The sequence below is a fragment of the Mustela putorius genome, unplaced genomic scaffold (assembly GCF_011764305.1).
Source record: "Mustela putorius furo isolate JIRA1106 unplaced genomic scaffold, ASM1176430v1.1 tig00000765_pilon_pilon_pilon, whole genome shotgun sequence".
NCBI lineage: Eukaryota > Metazoa > Chordata > Mammalia > Carnivora > Mustelidae > Mustela > Mustela putorius.
The window spans coordinates 2,964,381-2,971,167 of NW_025421470.1; positions in this window are offsets into that span (position 1 = coordinate 2,964,381).

The window sequence follows — 6,787 nt, forward strand, 5'->3', positions numbered from 1 at the left end:
GTTCTACATGTTTTTGCTCTGTCCCCGTCCCCGTCTCCTACAGCAGGTGGTCGGTCTCCCGGGCAGCTGTTTAACTGACGTGATAGAAATTAAGTGAGAGCTGAAATTCCCTTCGTCAGCCGCACCAGCTGTTCCTGTGCTCGGCAGCCCGGGGTGGTGGGGCCCACCACGCTGCGCGGCCCGGGCAGGGCGTTGGTCCCGCTGCAGGACGTGCCGCTGGACGGCAGTGTCGCGTCGGGCCCCACTGCGGTTTCCAGTGCCCTTCGTTGCTTTGTGCAGGTCCGTGTCACGCAGCTCACTGGCTAAGGAGTCCTAAAAATACCCCAAACCCACCTCTATCTCACCTCCACTTTATTTTTATTTTCTTTACTTGAGAGAGCACGCGGGAGCACGAGCAGGGGGAGACGCAGAGGGGGAAGCAGACTCCCTGCGGAGCAGAGGGCGCGATGCAGCACTCGATCCCAGGACCCTGAGCTCATGACCTGAGCCCGAGGCAGCTGCCCGGCCAACAGAGCCACCCAGGTGTCCCCTCACCTCAGCTCAGCTCTAGAATCTTTTTACTTTGAGAGAATTGTGCTTTAACATGCCACTGTTAGATGGAAAAATCCAGGAGGGCCCGCCCCGTTTCTCCCAGTCGAGGCCCAGCCGGGCGGCGGCTGTGACGGCCTCACATCCCTGCTCGGGTTTCCTGGGTCCTGCACGTGCCCCTCTGTGCACAGCGTCTGCGCTCTACGGTGTTCCCGCCCGTGGGGGTTCGTGTGCTCACCACGGTCGGGGTACGGCAGCGACGTTCCCGTCCCCCAGGTCCCCCGCGCTGCTCCCTTCGCCGTGGCGCCCCCCGCCTGCCCTGCCCCACTGGGCAGTTCTCCGTGTCCATCATCCACTCTTTTTAGGGCCTGGATCTGGGTGGGACCATTGAGCCCGCGAGCTTCTGCGATCGGCGTCTGTCCGTGCGGTTCCCTGAGGCTCGTGCGGGGCACGGGGTCCGTGGGCTGTCAGTTCTCCCTCCGGGGGCTCCTGCGTGCCTGTGCCTGGCGGGGGCCTGTGGGCTGCAGGTGCTCCCCGTGCCCGTTTCCCTCAGAGCGGCTGTTCCCCCGCGGGGTCGTGTGTGCGTGTGAATGTGGGTCCGTTTCCCTGGGATGAACCGCAGCGTGCAACTGCGGCTGTTGGAAAGGCACACGTGGCTTTGTCAGCAGCACGCTGTGTCCCCGAGTGGCCGCCCCGCTTGGTGTCCCTCCCGCCTGTGTGCAGCTGACCCAGTTTCTCTGCTTCCCCAGCGTTGGGCGTGTCCCCGTTTTTAATTTTAGCTGACGGCGTGTCGTGTCACCTCACTGTGGTTCTAATTTTCATGTCCCTGGCGGCGGCGGTGCCAGCCATCTGTGGACGAGCTCGGGTGTCCTTTAGGCGCCCTCAGGGCGACGTCTGTTCGCGGTGCGTGTCAGTTTCTTTCTTTTTTTAAATGTTTAATTTAAATTCCGTTGAGTTACTCGCTTCGGGGTGGTTTCGTGACTCATCAGCCCCACGTAACGCGCGGCGCTCGCGCGGTCCGTCCGTCCCGTCCTCCGCGGTCACTGTCTTGCTGAGTCGGGCGAGTCCGGTAGCGGAAAGGTCTTTGCCGACGTCCTGCCCGCCGTGCGATTGGCCTTTCTGTCTTCCGCAGGGCGGACACGAGGAAATCTGCTGGGCCCCAGTTGGTCTGGTTTGCCTTTGTGGGCGGTGTTTCTGGCAGCAAGTCCAACTCTGCTGAGACTTAGATCCTACAAGCTTTCTCCGAGGAATCTTCTAGAAGTCTTGTGATTTTACATTTTACGTGTAAGTCCCTGACCCATCACGAGTCCGCTTTTATGAATGTCCTCCTGCCCAGCGCCGTGTATCGGGAGGGCTGTCGCCTGCTTCTGTGGCCTTCACTGGGGACAGGGTCGGTGGTTCTCCTTGGAGATGGTTCGAGGTGGAGAGTTGAAGAAACATCTTTTTATTTATTTTTTATTTTTTTTTTTTATTTAAGATTTTTTCTTTATTTATCTGACAGAGATCACAAGTAGGCAGAGAGGCAGGCAGAGAGAGAGGAGGAAGCAGGCTCCCTGCAGCGCAGAGAGCCCGATGTGGGGCTCGATCCCAGGACCCTGAGATCATGACCTGAACCGAAAGCAGAGTCTCAATCCACTGAGCCACCCAGGTGCCCCTGAAGAAACATCTTGATGCCAGTGTTGCCAGCTTGTCTCCCAGACCGTAGGCGCTCTGGTGCCCTGTTTGCCTCTCCCGTTACTGACGCGTTGCCTCCAGGGCCTGAGTGTCCTGCTTTGCCCAGTTCCGTGACCCCCATCTGGCCTCCGTACAGTCCTTTTTTGTGACTTGGCATGATGGCAGGTGTCAGCAGAGAGAGCTGGGGGTTCAGTGCCAGAGGACAGGCTGCTGCGCTGCGGTCAGGTGCTTCCTTTCCAGGGTCCTGGGGTGTCTGCCTGGCAGAGCCAGGGGACGCTCCATGACACCCAGGCAGAGGGCAGCTTCCCGGTGGGTCTGTGTGGCTCCTCCGTGGGAGGCTTCCGGCCTGTGTCCTGGCACTCTCAGCTCCCAAGCGGGTGCCCCGGCAGGCGGCTTCCCAAGTCTTGGGGTGCCCCAGCAGGAGCCTTCTGCTCGCCAGCCCTGGTCTCCCGTCCCCAGCAGATTCTCCCGTGCCCCCGCTGGTTCATCCCAACTGTACCTCCGGCAAGGCTCGGCCGTCGGCCTCGGTGGGATGCTGGGACTCTGACCGGGGGCCGGTGCTTCTCCCGGTCTGGTCTGTTCCTTCGAGGACCCTCTGTCACAGCCCTAGAGGTGGCGGCTGCTCACAGACCTCACATTTCTACCTGCTCTGTGGTCAGCGTGCACTGCAGGGGGTAACCTGTTCCTGTTCAGTAGTTGTTATATTAGGTTTTTTTTCTTCTTCAGATTATTTGTGTTTCTACCTCTTGACCGATACATTTCTTTTTTTTCCAACATAAATGAAAATGCACCCCCCCCCCCGACTGCCTGGTGACTGTTAGACTGTGGATTTGCAGTTTTTATCAAATTTGGGAATTCCAGCTTTTGGTCTTCAGATAGCTCCCTTTCCCCACCTCGTGCCGTCTGCAGTTTGGGTTCCTGTGTTTCGGATGGCTCGGGGCGCACACACCCTGATCAGCACGCGCATGTCCTCCACTTCGGGCTGTCTTCTGTTTGTGCCTCCTTTTGGTTACATTCTGTTTCTGCACCTTCGGGTGCCCTGATCTTTTCTGCTGTGGCATCTCTGCTGCCGGGTGTTTTCTGTATCAGATACTGTGACTTTCCTGCGCACCCTGCGGGTTCAGCCAGTGGAGCGTATGCCTCTTGGTCTCGGGGTTGTGAGTTTGAGCCCACGTTGGGGGCAGAGATTACTTAAAATCTTTAAAAAAAGAGAAAGATACTGTAATTTTCATCTTTGTAAGCTTTCTTTTGCTTTTTATTTTCATTTATTTAATTTTTTTATTTTGCTTTTTAAAAAATGTTTTCCGGGGCACTTGGGTGGCTCAGTGGATTGAGACTCTGCTTTCGGTTCAGGTCATGATCTCAGGGTCCTGGGATCGAGCCCCACATCGGGCTCTCTGATCAGCGGGGAGCCTGCTTCCCTTCCTCTCTCTCTGCCTGCCTCTCTGCCTACTTGTGATCTCTGCCTGTCAAATAAATAAATAAAATCTTTTAAAAAAGTGTTTTCCATTTCTCTTCTCATGTTCATTAAAAGAAAAATTCCTTGAACACTGGGGCCCGTTTGGAATAATTATTTTCCTCTTCTCCTAATTCTATTGTGTTTGTCGCTTTGGGGTCTGCTTCTGTTGACTGTTTATCTTCTGCCTGTAGGATGCCTTTTTTAGCGACTGAGCATTTTTTATTTTTTTAAAGATTTTATTTATTTGACAGAGATCACAAGTAGGCAGAGAGGCAGGCAGAGAGAGGGGAATGCAGGCTCCCTTCTGAGCAGAGAGCCCGACTCGGGGCTCGATCCTGGGACCCTGAGACCATGACCTGAGCTGAAGGCAGAGGCTTAACCCACTGAGCCCCTCGGGCACCCGTCGACTGAGCATATTTGCGGAGTTTCCGACTGCCTGACGCCGTCTTAGGGGCAGAGTGCCGAGATATGTCTGTTCCTTCAGGGAACAATTCCCCGGCTCTGGCAGGAGCCCACATTCGTTGGAGTCCCGTAGGGCGGCTCTGGAGCCATCCCGCCTCTGGGTGCCGTCCACCGTGAGTTCAGGGAAGTCCAACCACTGGCCGGAGGGGGCGCACTTCCTGGGTTTGGGGCTTGTCCTTTATCAAAACTCGGTTTCCCTACCCTCGGGGGAGTGCAGCCGTGTGTGAGGGCGCCCTGGCCCAGCTCGAGCTGCCTTGCCTGGGTTCTAGTCTCCCCCTCCACTCGGGAGCTCGCTGCTCTGCCTGTGCCACTGTCAGCGAGTTACTTCTAGCCACAGATGCTCGAGGATGTGGCCTTTGGCCTTTTGTGGGAGCTGGAGGGTCCACGCTCGTCTAGTTGGTGGTGATGGGAAGGCGGTGGTTCAGGCCGGGCGCTCCCTGCGGGGAGAGGCAGACGTCTTTACTGCAGGTTTAACTTACATTTATCTGGGGTGAGTGAGGTAGAGCGTCTTTATTTGATGTAAATTATCTTTGCCCGGTTGTTCTTCGGTGTTTGTGGGGGAGCGTGGGGGATGGTTTGACAGTGATCTTTCTAGCCTTTCCTCTGTTGTATGAATTGCAGATGTTTTCCACTTTTCCTTTTGCCTTTTTTTTTTTTTTTAAAGATTTTATTCATTTATTTGACAGAGAAGAGAGCAGGGGAGCAGCAGGTGGCAGGGGTGTGGGGAGACGCAGGCTCCCCGCCGAGCAGAGAGCCCGATGCGGGGCTCCATCCCAGGACCCCGGGATCATGGCCTGAGCCGAAGGCAGACACTCCGCCGACGGCACCAGCCAGGTGGCCTCCTTTTGGCTTTTTAAATGTTGTTTGCTTTTTAGTACAGATTTATACATATTTTTTTGTAGCCAGATTTATCCATTTTCTCGTTTATGGTTTCTGGGTGTCGTACCGTATTCAGGAAGGTTTTCCACCCTGTGTACCTTTGAGAGAGTCTGTTTAGGAAGGGGAGGTGGTGGTGCGGGCCGGAGGGTGGAACCAGCACCCCTGCCGTGGTGTGGGCCTGGGGGCCTACGGGAGCCGGGTCAGAAGCTGCCACTTCAGGAGCTGTCCCGTCCCCTCGCCCCCAAGCCTGGCTTTTCACTGTGAAATGGAAGCAGAGTGGCACTTTCGAGGATTTTCAATGAGGTTTGCCAGTTTTCGAAGCAGAAAATTACAAGCCCTACATTTGGCGTTAGGCTCTGGCGGTTCCAATTTTGTGACAAAGAAATGAAAAAACTAGAATAATAAAGCTGTTTTCATGGCTTTTCTGGTTTTTGCTTTTTGGCTGGCTTGCCGGGTGCGGGAAGCCGTCTGCAGGGGCGCGCACCTGCCAGGGGTCCTGGGAGGCCTGCGGGGGCAGGGATCTGCAGCCCCGTGTCCCGGTGGGCGGCTGGTGCGGGTCCGTGCGTGTGGACACGGTGACGACAAGACGCTCCCGTGAGCCTGCAGTTCAGGGCCGGTCCTCTCAGGTCTGTGCTCTCCGAGGGGACAGCATGCGGACCGTCCCCGGGGGACCCCAGCAGAGACTGCCCCACAGGCAGTCTGACGCACAGCCTCTGCTCCTTGTACAAGATACGCTGATGGAAGAGAACAGAGTGGATCGCAGGCACCGGGGCCAAGTGCTAGTTCATACTCTCGGCACCAGTGGCTTGACTAAGCAAGCAAGACACCGTCCTTCACTTCCTGTCCTGTGATTGTTTGTCTCCATTCTCCGGCTTTCTTAATCTGACCCCAAGAGCAGAAACGGCTGGTCCCCCACATGCTGGCCCTGTGCCCAGTTAAACTGGCCAGATCGAGTCTGGCTTGGGGCGCAGCGGACTCACGATCCCCGTGGCACTGGGTGCTCGAGGCCCCATGAAGCAGCCAGCTCGCGGTCCCCAGGGCGCTGGGTGCTGGTGTTCCTCATGCTGACCACCCCTAGAGCAGCGCAGGCTCCAGTCCTCGGGCGCTGCATGGCTGGGGTCCCTGTATTTCGCCAGTTGGTTCTCGGTGTGAAACTTATTTTGAACCTAACAAAGCGCAATACCCAGAGGTCCATAATGCCAGCCCCGCAGGTCTCAGCAGGCGCTGGCCGGAAAGCGGGTCCCGCACGCACCGGGGGGAGCACGATGCTAAACTAAGTCTGCCCACCGGTGGAGTTGTTAAGGAGCGCTCCCAGGAACACCACAGGCCCAGGACATCGTCAAGGAATTCCACTCAACCGCAAATACCAGGTCGTTCTAGTGTGTCATCGAGCATGGGGTTGAAAAGGAAGGAAAACTTCCTCATTCCTTTTAGGGAGCAAGTGTACTTGGTTTCTTAAAGCAGCTGAAGACGGTATAGAGGAAAATAAATCATGTACGGGTACCAGTGATGAGTGTCGGTGCAAACATCGGCACCGCTAGCCGCTGGCATCCCGCGCCACACACGAGTGATAGCCCGTGATTGAGTGGGATTTAGCCTCAGAATACGAGGTTGGCTCAAAATTAGGAAATCTATTCATGTAGTGTATGAACGCCTCCGAGGAAAAATTCCACACTTCTCTCCATAGATACCAGTCTTTTACAAAACTCAGTGTTCTTGATAAGACTGCAAGGAAAGGGTACTGAGGGATACTTTGTAACAGCCGGTGGCAAAGCCCAGACGGAA